Source organism: Pan troglodytes, chromosome 14, assembly GCF_028858775.2.
Source record: "Pan troglodytes isolate AG18354 chromosome 14, NHGRI_mPanTro3-v2.0_pri, whole genome shotgun sequence".
NCBI classification, from domain to species: domain Eukaryota; kingdom Metazoa; phylum Chordata; class Mammalia; order Primates; family Hominidae; genus Pan; species Pan troglodytes.
Genome location: NC_072412.2, coordinates 68,880,765 through 68,901,412, shown reverse-complemented (window position 1 = coordinate 68,901,412; position 20,648 = coordinate 68,880,765). Strand labels below are relative to the sequence as shown.

Here is a 20,648-nt window from a genome sequence, read left to right as displayed (position 1 = left end):
AGTAACACCACAATGCAATATCACTACACAGCTATTAGAAAGGAGAAGAAAAACAAGTAATGCCAATTACTGGTGAGGATACAGGGTAACGGAATCTTATACATTGTTAGTGAAAATGGGAAATGGTACAGCAAATCTAGAACACAGTTTAGAAGTTTCTTATAAACATGCATTACTATATTACCATGTATGCCCACAATTACACTTCTAGGTTTTTACCCAAGTGAAATAAAAGCCTAAGAATACACACACACACACACACACACACACACTCAAGTATTGAGTGTTCAGAGTTACTTCTTTCAAAATTACCAAACACTGTAAACAATTGAAAAGTACATCAATTGGTAAATAGATGTTAACACTAGTATACCAATTAAATTCTCCTTAGCAATAAACAGGCATAAACTATTGATAAACACAATAATGTCAATGAGTTCAGATAAATTTTGCTGAATACCAGAAGAACTAAAGGCTGCATAAGCTATGATTTCAATTATATGACATACTGGAAGACATAAAAGTATAATGATTGATAAAAGATCAGTGGCTACTGACAGCAAAAGGGTGGAAGAGGCTTGAACTCAAAAGGCAGTAGCAAAAGGGTGTCATTGTTGTGATTATTGAACTGTTTTCTATCTTGATAGTGATAGTTGTTACATTTGCCAATACTCATAGAACTATACACTGAGCACCTTTTTGTATGTAATTTTAAAAATTTAAATAATTATATATACTTATATTTATGTATTCTATATATGTATAAATGCATATATAATCTATATCTCTAGATTTCATATATATGTACATATCCCTAGGAAACTACTATAGAAATAATTCAAAAAGACATAGCCAAATAAACCAATATTAAAATTGAAGTGGAACATTTAAAATATTTACATAATCCCCCCAAAAAAGCAGAAGAGAGGAAACAGAAAATCAAAAACAAAAAGACAAACACGAAACCCAAACAAAATAGTATACATAAGTCCAACTGCACCAATAAATATATTAATAAAAATAACCTAAAAACACAAGTTAAAAGACTGAGATTTTTGAGTTGGATTAAGAAAATATGGCCCAACAATGTGTTGTGAATAAGAAAAATATTTTAAAAGTGAAACTTCTATTGCAAAAATATTATATCATGCATATATAATCCAAAGAAAGCTAGAGTGGCTCTATCAATGTCAACAATGTAGTCATTAAACAAGGAAATTGCGATGAATAACAAGAACATCTAAAAATAATTGGAAGGGTTAATTTACTAAGAAGACATAACAATTTTAAATATATATGCACCTAACAACAGAGTCTCAATGTATATGTAATAAAACCTGATAAAACTTTGAAAGGAGAAATGGACCTATTTATAAGATAATCTTCTCTTAGTAACCAATAGAAGGAGTAGGCAGAAAATCATCAAAGATTAAAAGACCAGAACAACACTATCAACCAGTTAGTCTAATTGATACCTATAAATGAACACTTCTCACAGTAAGAGCAGTTTACTTTTTTTCTGTACACTGGATATTATAATAGAGTACCCCATAAAGAAGTTAAGAAGAATAGGCCCGAGACACCTCTGATGCAGACTAGCTTGGAGGACCAATGGTTTTAAATCCATTAGACAGGAGAACAAATTGTGCCGAGATGCATGTCTCATCAAACTCTGAAAGGAAGTCACTTGGTTTAGTCCAAATTCTGAGGACAATGCTTAGAGCTTTTCCTAGTCTCTGTTCATAAACGCGGACTTATGACTAACTGTGGTCCTATACTCACACTGACTAGTTTAATAAAGTGGTTAGGTTAACTTCTTGAAAGGAAAATATAGTTAAAAGTAGTAAGATGGAAAAAATTGGGAAAAATGTCAATAACCCAAGATGTGCATAAGTGAAAAATGGCATTGAGTTCCTTTTTAGAAGCCCTTCTCTTAGTGGCAGAAACAGCAACCATTTAAAATTTTCAACAAAAATTTGAGACTCTAAGAATATATTTTAGGAATATTTTTAAAAATTTTATGGCTATAGCCAGTAGCAAAAACAAAGAGCTCCTTGTTTTTGTTGTTTTGTTTTGTTTTAATTGAACTCATATCTGAAACAGAGAACCTAGAAAAAAATAAATTACAATAGGATTGTAACAATTTAGAAATAGTGTGCATATGTTTGGGCATTATTAAAATGTCTTAGAGTAGCTTAGAAAAGAGCTTAGAACAAAGTACAAAATCAAAATATTCTGTTTCTTAAAGAATCATGGGCTTGAGGCTTTGGAAAACAGTAGATAATAAAAGCAGAGTCCACTGCAAGAACTTATATTGGCTAAGGATAAGAAAGACAGATGTGCAAAATAATATTTATTTTCAGGAAATCATTGGACCAGAAAATAGTGCATTGTTTATAAATACATTTTGAAAATGAAAGGGCTCTTTTGGTGACATACATGCTACTACCACTATCATGGAAAATGATACGGTTTTGCAATACAAAAACCCCAAGTACTGGACATGTCTAAACGTTCTAAGTCCATTCTGTGTTTCAAATGTTCCAATCTTTGTGGCCCTTATTAGGGAAATCTTTGTTCTTCTGTGGGGCCCACCCTATGCAATGTAATGGGCAGGAAACTGTAATACAAAACTAATTGCTAGATAAAATCTAATGCCAAATGAACATTTTGTGTTAAAAAACTCTCATTACCATCAACTGGGTAGTTCCAGTCCCATCCATGTCTTTGATTCCAAACCTGATTTTTTATTTTATTATTATTATTTTTTAGAATTCTTCGGATCCGTATTGAAGTGATTCATCTAGAAATTGATAATCTTCATTTTAACACTGCTCTGAGCTAATGGCTGCTCTTGAAAAGGTTTGTACATTATTTGTGAAAAAAACTTTACTTCTGCCATTCTTTGCCATGTCAGATCCTTTTCCTCGATGTAATGTCCAATACTCCTTCCACATGTAATTCGTTATTACACTTGCAGACACTCGTTCTTCCAGAATGGAAGTCCAATATTAAGACTGTATTACTATGACTGAAATCCTGATTCTGACTTCTATTTCCTTTATAACATTAGACAATTATCCCATTGTTATATTCAACTTATTGACTTTTGATTGTTCATGCTATAAGTTGTATATATTGTTTTATTATATTGTTTCAAGTTGGGTTCTGTCCTCTACTTTCTGACTAGATTTCTTTTATATTACTCAGTTTGGCCCAGATTTATTCAAATTCCCAAATCCAAGTTTTATATTTCTCCAATTTTCCTTACTGCATTATAGTAGCCCCTTATGTGATATATAAATCAGAAAAGAATGTCTATAAGTGTTCAAAAGTTTAAAAGGCTAATATTACATAGGCTGCTTTAATTTTAGAAATACATCAACCCAATAACGTGTACTCTCAAAGCGTAAGCATGTTTGGAATTTCGAATAATGATACCTAAAATTGCAAAGGCATAATAAAATTTTGACATATATTTCAAGGAGGAGTGATTTTTTTTCTTTAGTGGAACTAACTTAGGGAAATCTTATGTGTTAAATAAATAACTTCCTCATGGTTTCCTGCTTATTCTGATGCTATTATTGTTGTATATCTTGAATGGCTGTCACATAACATAAAGCTGTCTGTGACATGTTTCGATTTTAAGCAATTGGAATTCTGATTATAAAGATGCTTCAGAATATGCTTCAATGGTAATTAAGATGAATAATACATTATTTCTTTATTATTCATTGAAAACTTTGGTTAGAATCATAGATATTCAGCCTTACTGACCAAACATTTAACAAAGGGAAAGAACAAATGTCAATATTTTTGGTATATTTTTTCCTCATGTTAAAGGCAGCAAGTCTGTAAATGGCTCATTATATTTAGATATGCTTTTTAATAAGCAAAAAAATGTATTTTTAATGTTAACTCAATAAATTTTTCTGTTATGCTAAAATTTCTTGACATAAGTATTATTATATGTCTTTCATGACTTTCAAAGAAAAATTTAGATGAAATGTACTTCTAATATGTGAACTATATTAAAAGAGAATTTATATACTTGCATTTTTGAATGGAAAGTTACAAATTTGAAATTCAGACTAACTGGGAATGGATTTTATATATCTATTATTCTGTTTTACCATAACGATTTGCTAAACTTTTGCAAGTTTTGATGTGAAAGTCTGTAAAGTTTGATTGCTATAGTATACTAATAGTATAATTCATCATATAGTTATTTTGAGGATTATATCAGCTTAAAAATGCATGGTACAATATGTGTGTGTGTGTGTGTATTTTATATATAAATATTACCTTCAGTATCTGTATGTCACACCCACTACAATCACAGATACTGAAGGTGATATTTAAGATGTATTTGTTTCCAAATAAAAACAACTCAAAAAGTCTTTCATAATAAAGGAATTGCTATCTTATATGATAGGTATACTAAAATCTAATAATTCTTTGCTACTTTACCAAAAAATACCGAATCTGCCTTGAAATAGCCTATTACTTTTCAGTTCCAAGGTTGTATCTAGGTCACTACAGTTCCACAAAGAGAAAGTACATCTGAAGCTATACAGCCCCTGGAAAGGACACTGCCCAGTGAACTAATCATATATGACCATGGGGGACTTTAGATAAAGAAATCCTTTCAGTGAACATGGAGATCAAAAGACAATCTTGAGCAACAGATTTACCCCTGAAGCAGAGGATGGAGTGACCTTCCTGAGAATCACATTGAGTGGGGCAGGAGACCTGAGAGAAAGCAAGGTCCCACTAGCAAGACAGGAAAGGAAAAAAAAATGTTTGTTGGACAGGTGATTACCAGTGTTTTCTATATTAAATAAAACAGTATTTTACACATATTATTTTGCTTGGTAATAATTAATTTTTAATTTGTCTTGCAGAAATATAACTTGATTCTAAGTTCTTACATCTATAAAAATTTTACTATATGCTGTCATAGTGTTATGATTTATCCCTAATGTGCTTTTCATTGCAGCCATATTATAAGCACAATTCTATGCTGTTCTGCAATTGCACAGAATTAGTACTCCAAGGTAGTAGATAAAAAATATTTCAGAGGGAAAAAAATGAAGGGTGTTATGTCTTTTAAGCTTTATAATACAAGATAAATCGTTTCTATTACACGTGGGTTATGAAAATTGATGGTTATTCTTTATTCAAAGCCCTGATATTAACAAATCCCCAAAAGATAGAATGAATAGAAACAGAACAAATGAAAAAGTATAGATTGTTTGGCAAGTAGTCATTTGCATACATTCTTAGACAAAATTGATTTAAAGAATCTCCACGGATTAATGGATAAAGAACTTTTAATGAAATACAATATTCAATTTGGAAACACATTAACTTATAAATGATAAATTATAATAAATAAATGTTAATATTAATTTTCCTATATAGAAAAGAGTTCAATTCTCCCAAAGAATCACTGAAGGAGAATTGATAAGAAATATGTGAGAAATTCTCAAATATGTTGCTTGACATGGTTTACAGCTTTACATAAAACTTTCCCAAACGAGTTTAGAAATAGCAGTTATTTATGAATATGAACTGATATATGGTCTAAATTAAGAGGAAACTAAAAGTTATGATACATATAATACTACCATGGTATAAACACTAGTGGGAATCAAATTCCATTTAAGAAATGTTTTATTGTAAAAAATAAGAGAAAATCTTTATATACTCACCCCCTACACACATTTGTTTCTATTGTTTGCAGAGTATTCCAAAAGAAATTTCCAAAATTATGTCATTTTACTCATAAATACTTCAGTGTAGTGCCCTATTTTATAAGACTTGCTTCATATAATCTCACTGCCATTATCATACTTGATAATATTATTTATTACTTATAAATATACACGAGTTCATTGAGATACACTTTTTTTCATTTTCTTTAATATGACTTTTAAAATTTGGTTTATTTTAATCAGGACCATTGTCTGTTTGTGTTTGGATATTAGGTAATTTATTTTTGTTTACTCTATGGTCATCTTACTTCCTCAGTTCTACATCACAGTATTTATGCCATTGATTTATTAAGAAAATTAGTCATGGGTCTATAGAATGTCTTACATTTTGAGTGTGGCTAATTAATTTTTTTTTTGATGTACTACAAGTGCTTCCTCTATGCCCCATGTTTTCTATAGCTTGGAAATGAATAGAATTTAATTGGATTTGGGTTTAATTTAATTTAAGCAAAATTCTCTTAGATTGTGCTGCGTATTTCTTAGTGCATCATATTAGGGGCTATATAATATCTGCTCTTGTTACCTACAGTAATAATGAAATTGATGAGTGGATTCAAGATTTTTTCAGGTTAAACCATTCAATATTAAATTTTCCTCAAAACTTAACTTTTGGTTTGAGCTTCTATTTAATATTTTGCCTACACTATTTTTATATCAGTTTATAAAATCAAAATTTAAAAAATCTATCAGTTATTCTTCATTTACTAGCTGGATTAGTTTCTAAATGAATTATCTCTCCCCAACCTCTCAGCTATTCTAATATACAGTTTATAAAATAATGGCCAAATGAATGCTCAATTTTTTGTGTATATGTTGCCACTAACCAAATTTTATTATTTTGAGGTAGTAATTTCTATTGATTTTCAAATATTTTTAATATATGTAAATATATATGGTATATCCTGCATGTAGAAAATATTTGACCTATTTTATTCCATTACTTTTTATTATGTCTCTATTTTTTTTGTTTTTGCCAAAGTGCTGGGTTAGTACTACCCATAAAAAAATGACTAGTGGTAGAGAAAGTGGGCTCATTTTTTTTCCCTACTTGTGGAGGAATACCTCCAGAAGATAGTATATAAGAAAAACATAAATTCCTATTTTATTAACTTTATTTTAAAACATAAATGAAAGTTAAATTATGTTAAATAATACCTGGCACCGGTGGAGATAAACAGTTGATATTCCTCAATAGATTTATTGGTGTGATGAATTACATACTAGATTTTCTAATAGCAAGTAACCCTTGTTTTCCTTGAATAAGCCACACTTGATAAAGGTATATTTTTAAATAATGTATTTTATACTCTCGGTCTGTTTGTAAAAATATTTTACTATGTCTTACAAGAAAACTGAACTTGTATCCCCTACTTTACTTATAAAATTAAAAAAGAAAAATAAAAACAAATATTTTAATATGTCTAGTAATCTTAACTGTATTTATTTCAAAATCAGTTTCATGTTTAATTAGAATAATTTTAACAATTTTCTACCCATACTTCTTTAACTCCTTAAAACACTTCTAGTGATTTAAAAAGGCAGTTTTGTTTTTTTTTTCAGGCTACTGAACTGTAACATATTTGCCATAGCCAGTGGCATCTAAAATTTACTGATCTTCAGCATTACCTGGGAGGTTTTGTTTGTTTTGCTTTGTTTTCGGTTTGTTTTCTTTCACTACAGATGTTAGAAACCAACTTCAGACCCACTAAATCAAAAATCCCTTATTGTGGGACTTAAGAGAAACCTATCCAGGTATTTAACATATGCTTTTTGCTTTTCAGCATACAGTTAAGTATGCAAAAGACAAAATTAAAGAGAACAACAACAACAACAAAACCCTAGAAAATGTTGTTCTAATCTACAGAGTGAATAATTTGAACAGAAAGAAACTCTCCTAGGCTACATTAAAACATAAAAGAGCATATAACTTTGTCAGGCCGTGTGTGTTTGAATACGGATGTGAGTGTTAAACATAAGATTAGTTTTTATGCGGTCCTCCTCTGCTCAACCATGTACATTTTGTCATAATATTCCTTTCCTATAATAATATAGTGAAAGTGAAAAAAATTAGTTATATTAAATTAAAATATCTCCATTTAAATAGTGTTCACATTTTTAAGAAGAAAAGTAAAATGTTGAGTCATTGAATGATATAGTATTCATGATGAAATATAATTTCACAATTTAAAAATACTATGGCTCTATGTTTTATTTTATTGAAATTGCTCCACCAAACTTTTCTGGGATAACATATTTCTTTAAATAAAAGTACATCTTTTTGAGACACATCTTTATTTTACATGCCAAAAGAAATTACTTTAAAGCTAAAAATCAGGCTACATATGATACAATACTAACATTATTTTTGGTTTTAAAATTATATTTAAAGTATATTTTCAATTCATGCTTTGTAGATATAATTTATATATGTTAGCTATATGTGTGTTAATCTAAGCCTGTTATTTTTCAATTAAAAATAAAAATACTGTATAAACAATGTTATTTTTAAAACAAATGATTTTTTTAAATAAAATGATTTTTTTCAGGAATCTGATATTTAGAACATAAGCCATTTCTTATACTCAATTCCATTTATCTTTCCATCCTATAATTCCATTGCATTTTGAAGCATCAATAGATCTGTTTCAGTAATGGGGTAAGGACCCGTTATTCAATAAATGGTACTGGAATAACTGGCTAGCCAAAGGCAGAAGAATGAAACTAGACCCTTGCCTTTCACTGTATGCAAAAATTAACTCCAAATGGATTAAAGATTTAAATGTAAGATCTCAACTATAGAAATCCTAGAAGAAAACCTAGTAAACATCCTTCTTGACATCAGCCTTAGCAAATAATTTTTGGCTAAGTTCTCAAAGCAATTGCAACAAAAACAAAAATTAGCAAGTGGGACCCAATTAAACTAAAGAACTTCTGTACAGTGAAATAAACCATCCATAGAGTTGACAACCTACAGAATATGATAAAATATTCGGAAACTATGCATCCGACAAAGGTCTAATGTCCAGAACATATCAGGAACATAAATCACCAAGCAAAAAACAACCATATTTAAAAAGGACAGAGGACATGAACAGACACTTCTAAAAAGAAGACATAGACAAGGCCAACAAACATATGAACAAATGCTCATCATAGTAAAAAACAAATCAAAACCACAGTGAGATAGCAGCTCACATCAGTCAGAATGGCTATTATTAAAAAGTCAAAAAACAACAGATACTGGCAAGGCTGCAGAGAAAAGGGAACTATTATGCATTGTTGATGGGAATGTAAATTAGTTCAACCACTGTGGAAAGCAGTTTGGAAATTTCCCAAATTACTTAAAACAGAGCTACCATTTGACCCAGAAATCTCATTACTGGATATATACACAAAGGAAAATAAATCAGTCAACCAAAAAGACACATGTACTTGTATGTTCGTCAAAAAGCTATTCAGAATAGCAAAGACACATAATCAACCTAGGTGTCTATCAATGGTGGACTGAATAAAGAAAAAGTTCACCATGGAATACTATGGAGCCATTAAAAAGAATAAAATTATGTCCTTTGAAGCAACATAGTTGGACTAGAGGCCATAATCTTAAGATAATTAATGCAAGAAGAGAACCAAATACTGCATGTTTTCACTTATAAGTGGGAGCTAAACATTAAACACACATAGACATAAACACAAGAATAACAAACACTGTGGACTACTAGAGGGGGAAGGGAGGGAGGAAGACATGGGTTGAAAAACTACCTGTTGGGCACTATGCTGACTACCTGAGTGCAATATACCCATGAAACAAACCTGCACATGCACCCCCTGTGTCTAAAATAAAAGATGAAGTTTAAAAAAATAACATGAAACCTCAGAAGTAATGATAAACAAGAACAGAAAATTCCATCCTTTATGTTTTGTGTTTTGCTTTGCTATTATGAATAAGTAATAGATGTTTATATATATATTTAAGTTAAATTCATCTAAATTTAAGCTTATTTATATTTAAATTAAATTCAGCTAAATTCATCTGTATTTTATTTCATTTTATTCAAATTTATCTAAAATTAAAATTGTTTTATTTTATTGATAATTGCTCTACAAAACATTTTTGAGATAAAACATTTCTTTAAATACAAGTACAGCATTTTAAAACACATCTTTATTTTATATGCCAAAAGAAATTTACTTTAAATTTAAAGCTAAAATGTAGGCTATGCATGATACAATACTAAAATGCCACTAACTTTGAACTTCATTACTTCACACATTTAAAGGTTGAGAAATTTTTATCTCAGAATTTATAAAATATTACATATAACCATGGGTAAGTCACTTATATGACTAAAGGTATAGTCTGAATAACATTGTATCAGATACAAGTATTTGATTGAATGCAAAACATGATCATACATTTGAAAGTCCATTAAATACAAAAATTTGGGTGGATGACACTGAAATCATCATCTCAGAATGTCTCTTATTGACTTTCATAATACAATAACAAAATATATAGATGTTGAACTTTTAAGGTTTTCTCACACTTATGTGTCTATCTATATGTTGAAATTTAGATATTCTATTAAAAAAAAAAACTCATTCTCTACCCAGAAAGTTTATATTATGCTATTTTATCTAAACCTAAGTAGGGTAACCAAGAAGATACCAGTTCACTTAATTTCAGTTATTGGTGATATAATCAATTCATCTTTGTGTTTTCAGAATTAGTATTGCCTTTTTAATATATTAATATAAATAGGTACATAGGATTATAACCAGATTTTTAAACACTTAAAATAGATATTACTTGGTTGATTATAGTCTATATAAGAAATAACATATTAAAGGTAATTCCTTTTAAATGTACAGTGTTAACCACAGTCACCCTACTGTGCAATAGAACACCAGAACTTGTTCCTCCCATGTAAATATAATTTTATACCTCTTGATAAATCTCTCCCGGTTCCCCTCTCCTTCCTACCCTCCCCAGGCTATGGTAACCACTGTTCTACTCTCTACTGCTTTCAGATCAGCTTCTTTAGACTCTATATATGTAAATGAGATCACACATTTGTCTTTCTGTACCTTGCGTATGTCACTTAACATAATGTCTTCCAGGTACATCTGTGTTGCTGCAAATTACAGGATTTCATTCTTTATCATGTACCTCAAAGAAAAGATTTTGGATGTTCTCACCACAAATAAATAATAAATGTATGAGGTGACTGAATAAATACTCTGATTTGATCGTTACACCATATGTATATGTATTGAAACATCTCAGTGAACCCTATAAATATGTAATTATTACTTGCGAATTAAAAACCAAATTTTAAAAAGTTTATTAGTTTTAAACACTAAGCCCTTCATGTTGTTACTTATCATAGTTTGCAAACATAATGGCTACCAAAGACATATCAAAGTTCCTTATCTTTGCTATCTTCTTGTAACATTTATTAATGCATTTTACAAGACTATTGCAGATATGCTAGAAAGTTGCTCTGTTTTCTGTAATTATCATCTCTAGGCTTGTGTTACATTATCTGCAATACTTTTTGGGTTACATTTTTCTTCTTCTTTATGTCTTTCTTATGCATTCTTACTCCTTTACACATAATTTATTTGATACTTCCTCTTCTTTACAAGAACACAGTGCATTCTCCATGCACTGCTTGTTTGCATTCTACTCTGCTTAATGTTTTTCTATCATAACTCTCTTGTTATGTTGATTTCTGCATTTCCTTTGCATTTCAAGTTAAATGTTGCTTATCGACGGTCAGTAAGTGTTCCCAATAGATAAAGAGATTTAAAAGGGACATTTCTCAGATTGTGTGCTGCTGGAGATATGATACCTCTGTGAAATAAGATTTTCCTTTTTATGCAGTGTTTTTTTTTCTTCAGTTAAGTCTGCCACCCCCCTACCCCCAGCCTATAAACAGTCTTTCTTCAAAGGACTATAAGAGATCAGCCAAATGCTGTTTCAGCACGTTCATTTTTAAAATCTCTATCGACTATTGAAGGTAGGTTACACTCGATGTTAAACATGATTTAAAAGTCCACATTTGGCATATTAAAATATTAGTAAACCATACTAAATGAAAGAGTCTGATAAATATTGAGGATGGATTGTAGTTTATATTCTCACGTACATGCATTTTCAAACGTTAGCTTTTGTCTGAGTTGGCAAGTCTAAAATGTGTAAAAATGGATGAGTCCAGCAAATCTATTTTCAGAGATTATTTTTCCTACTATTAGAACTAATTTCTGCTGATGTGAAAGTATTATTTGCTTGACCTAGCAAGTGTGAGTGTTTAATGGACTTAGCCAAGCTAAGGATGTGACTTGGTTATCTGAGTCCTAAACCTGAGAGCTTGGCTAATTCCCTGATAGATTCAGCCAACACATTTTGCCATTTTAGACCCAAAGGACATTATTAATAAATTGGAACTAATGACACTGACCTGCTGTGTAATGGCCTAGCAAGAAATAGCTAATCAATAGATGTTTTTTGGAAGTATAAAGTACTAAAAAGTAACCCCCAAATTGCCCCATTCAGAGTTATAAAACTCAGTTATTTATTTCATTTTTCTAAATGTTAGAAAAATGTGGAGGGTCATTTGTTAAAAAGGAATCCTGCAAGAAATAAAACAGGTGCTATGGTTAATGGTGCTGTAATTTAGCAGATTCCTGTTAATTCCATCTCACTATATCAGCATAACATTGAATTGCTGATTTTTAGAGGTCTTCATGAAGCTATAATTTCACATGAAATCTTGGTAGTGTGAGGCTACCACATGTCTTCTACAAACTCTATTTAGAGACATGCTATTTTCAATTTCTTAAGCAAATAATAAGGCACATTGCTTTCCTTTTTAATAAGAATATAGCATTCAAAAAAGTGTTTCTTAAAAATGGCAAAATTGATGGATTTCCTCTGTCAATTATTTCTAACACAAATAAAGTAGAATTGAAGGTTATACTCCAAAATCTTATAGCTGTTAGTATATTGCATTCAGTGATTTTTTTCTAAAATTGCCTTAAAATATGAACTATTTAGAAAATGTCACAGATGTGTGATATAGTATTGTGAAATTAAAAATGCATCAATCTCCAACAATACCATAAGCAGTTTTACTTTCAATTTTTAAAATTCTATACTGTAAAAAATTTTTTCTTGAAATCATTAGAATGATAAATATTTTTCTCAGATCCTTTCTAAAATGATTAAGATCATGATACTTGGTTAATGTTCCTTTTAACCACAAAACAAATAGCAATGCTAGTGAACATCCATCATTGATTTTCTACTGGAATGGTATTGTGGTATTGTAACACGAATAAATGAGTAGACATTTTACTATTGGTCCATCTAACATCATGTGCATATACATATATATACATAATAATGATACATATATACAGTCTGTTGTCTTCTTTCTTACAGTTTTGCTGTTGAAGTGCCAAAATGATTCCTTTATAATGAAACTTATGAGTTAAGAAGTTACACAGTAAAGCCATAAAAGTTAACATTCTAGGTAAATATGGTTTATCAAAGTAATAAAAATAATTTTACTATTTTTAGAAACCTTTTTATCCCACCCAAATTATTTCATTACATTATTCACTCTTCTTTAACACCTTGTACTGTACCTTTCACATATTTTGGAGATTCTCTCATGTCAGTCTCTAAAACTGTTTCTAAATTATCAATTTAGATAGATCATGTTTCCGTATATGAGTGTACCTCAAATTAGTGTATTCCCTACCAACAGGCACGTATGTAGTTTATAATTTATCATTAATTATGGTGCTGCAATGTATATAGTTGTACCTATATCATTATTACATTTGTGAGTACATTTACAGGGATAAAGTAACTGGAATTAATATAGCTACATCAAAAGAATTTAGTTTTTATGGATATAATTACCTAAGAGTGAAATAATTGGATAATATTTAAGCGTATATGTAACTTTTTAAATAAATGGCCAGAACTATGTCATAATGTTGTATTATGTTACATTGACACTAGAAGTGCATATAAAGATGTAAACATGAGCATTCATAGCAGCCTTATTTATAATAACTGAAAACTGGAAACTGCCCAGATGTTCTCCAACAGATGAGTGGATAAAGAACCTCTATATACCCATAAAATGGAATGCTATTCAGCAATAAAAGAGAACAAACTATTAGATACATACTAACAGCATTGATATATCTGAAAGTAATTATGCTAAGTGAAGGAAACCACACAAAAAAAGAAAAAAGTGCATTTTCATGTGCGTCCGTGTGAAGAGACCACCAAACAGGCTTTGTGTGAGCAATAAAGCTGTTTATTTCACCTGGGTGCAGGTGGGCTGAGTCTGAAAAGAGAGTCAGTGAAGGGAGATGGGGTGGGGCCGTTTTATAGGATTTGGGTAGGTAAAGGAAAATTACAGTCAAAGGGGGGTTGTTCTCTGGCGGGCAGAGTGGGGGTCACAAGGTGCTCAGTAGGGGAACTTTTGAGCCAGGATGAGCCAGGAGAAGTAATTTCACAAGACAATGTCATCAGTTAGGGCATGAACAGGACATTTTCACTTCTTTTGTGGTGGAATGTCATCAGTTAAGGCAGGAACCAGCCATCTGGATGTGATCTGGATGTGTACGTGCAGGTCACAGGGATGGCTTAGCTTGGGCTCAGAGGCCTGTCATTCCTGTCCTCTTATATTAATAAGAAAAATAAAATGAAATAGTGGTAAAGTGTTGGGACGGTGAGAATTTTTGGGGGTGGTATGGAGAGATAATGGGTGATGTTTCTCAGGGCTGCTTTGAGCAGGATTAGGGGCGGTGTGGGAACCTAGAGTGGGAGAGATTAAGCTGAAGGAAGATTTTGTGGTAAGGGGTGATATTGTGGGGTTGTTAGAAGAAACATTTGTCATTTAGAATTATTGGTGATGGCCTGGATAAGGTTTTGTATGAATTGAAAAACTAAACGGATTAAGAGAAGGAGAAAAACAGGTATTAAAGGTCTAAGAATTGGGAGGACCTAGGACATCTAATTAGAGTGCCTAAGGAAATTCAGCATAGTCCTGTCAGCAAAGATTATTTATTTACTTCAAGAGTTAAGAGTGGCAGTTTGGGGATAGAACCAGGAGATATCAGCTGTGATGGCTTGGAGAAACAGTGTAAACCGGCAGTGTAAACAAGAGCAGGGCATGTATGAGTAGTTGAGACCGGTGAATAGGAGTATGACTAGACAGAAGATAGTAGGGATGACAAGTTCTTTTGGGGCACAGTCTAAGTTAGTCTGGTGTCTGTAATGAGATTGGGGCCTAATAAATAGGAGCATCTATACAGGAGCTCAAATGGGCTGTACCCTGTAGCATTCTGAGGACAGGTCTGACTTCTGAGAAGGGAAAGTGGTAAAAGTATTGTCTAGTCCTTTTTAAGTTGGAGCTTCGTGAGGTGTTTTTTTTGTTTTGTTTTTGTTTTTTTTTTGAGACGGAGTCTTGCTCTTTCGCCCAGGTTAGAGCGCAGTGGCGTGATCTTGGCTCACTGCAAGCTCCGCCTCCCGGGTTCACGCCATTCTCCTGCCTCAGCCTCCCGAGTAGCTGGGACTACAGGCGCCCGCCATCACACCCGGCTAATTTTTTCGTATTTTTAGTAGAGACGGGGTTTCACCATGTTAGCCAGAATGGTCTCGATTTCCTGACCTCGTGATCCACCCGTCTCAGCCTCCCAAAGTGCTGGGATTACAGGCATGAGCCACCGCGCCCGGCAGTGAGGTATGTTTTTAAAAGACCGTTAGTCTGTTCTACTTTTCCTGAAGACTGAGGACTGTAAGGGATATAAAGGTTTCACTCAATACTAAGTGCCTGGAAAACTGCTTGGCTGATTTGACTAATAAAGGCTGGTCCGTTATCAGACTGTATAGAGGTGGGAAGGCTAAACTGAGGAATTATGTCTGACAGAAGGGAAGAAATGACTGAGGTGGCCTTCTCAGACCCTGTAGGAAAGGACTCTACCTATCCAGTGAAAGTGTCTACCTAGACTAAGAGGTATTTTAGTTATCTGACTCGGGGCATGTTGAGTAAAGCTAATTTGCCAGTCCTGGGTGGGGGCAAATCCTCGAGCTTGCTGTTTAGGGAAGAGGGGGGGGCCTGAATAATCCTTGTGGAGTAGTAGAATAGCAGATGGAACACTGAGAAGTTATTTCCTTGAGGATAGATTTCCACGATGGAAAGGAAATGAGAGGTTTTAAGAGGTGGGCTAGTGACTTGTACTATAGCATAACCTGCCTTTTCTGGTGTGTGGTGATTAGGCCTGGTGGAACCGCCATTAATAAATCAAGCGTGATCAGGGCGAGGAACAGGAAAGAAGGAAATATGGGGAAATGGGGTGAATGTCAGGTGGATCAGAGAGATACAGTCATGAGGGTCAGGTGTGGTATCTAGAATAATGTGGGAGGCCAGATTGAGGTCCCGGCCAGTAACAATGGTAATTGTGGTACTTAACAAAGAGTGAGTACAGCTGAAGGAGCTGGGGAGCAGAAAGTATATGTGTCAGGTATGAGGAAGAAAATAGATTTTGGAAGTTATGAGAAATGTAGAGAGTAAGTTGAGCATAGTTTGTGATTTTGAGGGCCTCTAAAAGTATTAGGGCGGCAGCAGCCACTGCACGGAGACATGATGGCTAGGCTATAACAGTAAGGTCAAGTTGTTTGGACAGAAAGGCTACAGGGTGCGGTCCTGGCTCTTGTGTAACAATTCTGACCACACTAACCATGCCTAGGAAGGAAGGGAGTTGTTGTTTTGTAAGGGATTGAGGTTTGGGAGATTAATCAGACATGATCAGCAGGGAAAGCTCGTGTGTTTTTGAGAATTATGCCGAGATAGGTAACAGATGAGGATGAAATTTGGGCTTGACTGAAGTAATGGGGGCTGTCTGTGAAGCCTTGCGGCAGTATAGCCCAGGTAATTTGCGAGCCTAATCAGTGTCAGGGTCAGTCTAAGTGAAAGCAAAGAGAGGCTGGGACGAGGGGCGCAGGGGAATAGTGAAAAAAGCATCTTTAAGATCAAGCAGGGAATAGTGAGTTGTGGAGGAAGGTATTGAGGACAAAAGAATGTACGGGTTTGGCACCACAGGGTGGATAGGCAAAACAATTTGGTTGATTAGGCGCAGATCCTGAACTAATCTGTAAGACTTGTCCAGTTTTTGGACAGGTAAAATGGGGGAATTGTAAGGAGAGTTTATAGGTTTTAGAAGCCCATGCTGTAGCAGGCGAGTGATAACAGGCTTTAATCCTTTTAAAGCGTGCTGTGGGATGGGATATTGGCATTGAGCGGGGTAAGGGTGATTAGGTTTTAATGGGATGGTAATGGGCATGTGATCGGTTGCCAGGGAAGGAGTAGAGATGTCCCATACTTGTGGGATAACGTAGGGGGATACGAGAGGAAGACGTGAAGGAGGCTTTGGGTTGGGGAGAAGGGCAGCAATGAGATGCAGCTGTAGTCCAGGAATAGTCAGGGAAGCAGTTAATTTGGTTAAAATATCTCGGCCTAATAAGGGAACTGGGCAGGTGGGGATAACTAAAAAAGAGTGCATAAAAGAGTGTTGTCCAAGTTGGCACCAGAGTGGGGGAGTTTTCAGGGGTTTAGAAGCCTGGCTGTCAATACCCACAACAGTTATGGAGGCAAGGGAAACAGGCCCTTGAAAATAAGGTAACATGGAGTGGGTAGCCTCCGTATTGACTAAGGGGACAGACTTATCTTCCACTGTGAGAGTTACCCGAAGCTCGGCATCCATGATGGTCTACGGGGCTTCTGAGGCGATGGGGCAGCATCAGTCTTCAGCTGCTAAGCTGAGAAGGAGTCAGTCAGAGAGCCTTGGGCCAGAGTTCCAGGGGCTCTGGGAGTGGCTGCCAGGTGAGTTGAACAGTCCGATTTCCAGTGGGGTCCTGCACAGATGGGACATGGCTTAGGAGGAATCCTGGGCTGCAGGCATTCCTTGGCCTGGTGGTCAGATTTCTGGCACTTATAGCAAGCTCCTGGGGGAGGAGGTTCTGGAGGAATGCCTGGCTGCTGCGGTTCAGGCGTTTGGAAGTTCTTGTGTGCTGGAGATGTGGCTGGGGTTTGTCTCACAGTGGAGGCAAGGAATTGCAACTTTTTTCTATTATTGTATACCTTGAAGGCGAGGTCAATTAAATCCTTTTGTGGGGTTTGAGGGCCGGAATTTAATTTTTGGAGTTTTATTTAATGTCGGGAGCAGATTGGGTAATAAAATGTATTTTGAGAATAAGACGGCCTTTTGACCTTTTAGGGTCTAGGGCTGTAAAGTGTCTCAGGGTTGCTGCCAAACGAGCCATGAACTGGGCTGGATTTTTATATTTGATGAAAAAGAGCCTAAACGCTATCTGATTTGGGATAAAGAAAAAGGAGCATTAACTTTGACTATGCCTTTAGCTCCAGCCACCTTTTTAAGAGTAAATTGCTGGGCAGGTGTGGGAGGGCTAGTCATGGAACGAAACTGTAAACCGGACCAGGTGTGAGGAGGGGAGGTGATAAAAGGATTATAGGGTGGAGGAGCAGAGGCTGAGGAAGAAGTGGGACCTAGCTCGGCCTGGTGAGGAGCAGCCTGGGGAGGAGGGGAGAGGTCAGATGGGTCTGTAGAAAAGGAAGAGTAGAAAGACTCAGCAACGCTTGGGGTTGGGACTGAGGGGACAGGTGGGAGGGAAAGAAGGAAGATTTGGGACGAGTTGCACGGGCACAGAGACTAGGGAGGGACCGACGTGTAAAAGAATGCCTGGACATCAGGCACCTCAGACCGTTTGCCCATTTTACGACAAGAATTATTTAGATCTTGCAGGATGGAAAAATTGAAATGCCATTTTCTGGCTATTTGGAACTACTGTCGAGTTTATATTGGGGTCAAGCAACATTGCAGAAGAAAATAAGATGCTTAGATTTTAGGTCAGGTGAGAGTTGCAGAGGTTTTAAGTTCTTAAGAACGCAGGCTAAGGGAGAAGAAGGAGGAATGGAGGGTGTATGGTTGCCCAGAGTGAAGGAGGCAAGCCCAGAGAAAAGAGAGAGTAGAGACACGGAGGGAAGGGGTTCGGGGGTTCTTAGCCTCCAGAGAAGCGGGAAGGGGGTCGGGGCACAGAGATACGAGGTCGGGGTGCGGAAATAAGGGATTGGAGTGAAGAGATATAAGAGGTTGGGGCACAGAAATAAGGGATCGGGGTGCAGAGATATAAGAGGTTGGGGAGCGGAAATAAGGGATCGGAGCACAGAGGTATAAGGGTTTGGGGTACTTTCCCCTCCCCCAGAAAAGCGGGACTTGCCGCTAAGGGTGAAGGAGAAGGGGTTGGGGGTTTCTTGCCCCCTAGAAAGGTGGAGAAGGGGTAGAGACACAGAGAGAAGGGATTGGGGTACTTGCCTCTTCCCCAGAAAAGTGGGACTTGCCGCTAAGGGTGAAGGACCAAGGCAGGCGTCCTTGCGTGGTCTGACACCTCTGAAACCTGGGTAAATAATCAGAGAGGCATCCCTGCAATGATTAAACACCGGCGCCGAAGTTTTGGGTCCACGGATAAAACGTGTCTCCTTTGTCTCTACCAGAAAATGAAAGGAATTGAAATTAAGAGAAGGGAGAGATTGAAGTGTGGCGCCAAGATTGAAAGGAGAAAGAGGTTGAGGGATAGTGAGGGAGGCTGGAGAAGAGAGTAAAAAGAGGTTGCTTACCGGATTTGAAATTGGTGAGATGTTTCTTGGGCTGGTTGGTCTGAGGACCTGAGGTCGTAGGTGGATCTTTCTCAGGGAGCAAAGAGCAGGAGGACAGGGGATTGATCTCCCAAGGGAGGTCCCCCGATCTGAGTTATGGCACCAAATTTCATGCGCGTCCATGGGAAGAGACCACCAAACAGGCTTTGTGTGAGCAATGAAGCTGTTTATTTCACCTGGGTGCAGGTGGGCTGAGTCCAAAAAGAGAGTCAGCAAAGGGAGATAGGGGTGGGGCCGATAGGATTTGGGTAGGTGAAGGAAAATTACAGTCAAAGGGGGGTTGTTCTCTGGTGGGCAGAGTGGGGGTCACAAGGTGCTCAGTAGGGGAACTTTTGAGCCAGAATGAGCCAGGAGAAGGAGTTTCACAAGACAATGTCATCAGTTAAGGCAGGAACCGGCCATCTGGATATGTACATGCAGGTCACAGGAGATATGATGGCTTAGTTTGGGCTCAGAGGCCTGACATGCATACTCTATAATTCCACTGATATACATTTCTATGAAATATAAACTAATCAGAAAGCAGATTAATAGTTGGCTGGGAATGCAGGAGTTGGATATAATAAAACAAAGGGGCATGAGGAAAATTTGGGGGTGATTATGTTCAAAAGCTTGATTGTGATGATGACTTTACACGTGTGTCAAATCTTATCAAATTGTATGCTTTAAATGCATGCAGTTTTGATGTCAATTATTCCTTAAAAAGGCTGTTAAAATATATAAAAACATATTCTGGCACAAAGGAGAATAAAATAAGTTCTCCAGGGCCTTGTTATTCAAAGCATTAAACCATATAATTTTTCTTATAGGTCTGCAACAGATTAAGAAGCTTATACCAGAATGTAGCGCATTGCCTTGTACCTTTCATTGAGAAAGTCTTTCTGTGAGAAAAATATATTAACAGAACTAAACAGTCAGCTTAGTCACATGCTACTTATCTTGCTGCAGACCTACTACACACCGTTCACAGAATAAATAAACTTTCCATAGAATTAAGATGCCATCTTTATCATACACTAAAAATGTATTTGTTTTTGTGGATATATGTGCATGTGTATAATCATATGTATGATCCCACCTCAAACTTTACCTTGTTCTACTGATTTGTCTT

The 20,648-nt window shown here is 35.2% G+C and overlaps 1 long non-coding RNA gene across 1 annotated transcript in view; it reads left to right on the top strand.

The window, feature by feature from the left end:
* The window catches only part of LOC134808231 (uncharacterized), a 147,292-nt gene that overhangs the window by 97,226 nt on the left and 29,418 nt on the right, over nt 1–20,648 (top strand). Inside the window, exon 6 of the long non-coding RNA XR_010150768.1 lies at nt 2,773–2,862. This is a non-coding gene — a long non-coding RNA (uncharacterized LOC134808231). The remainder of the gene's footprint in view (nt 1–2,772; nt 2,863–20,648) is intronic.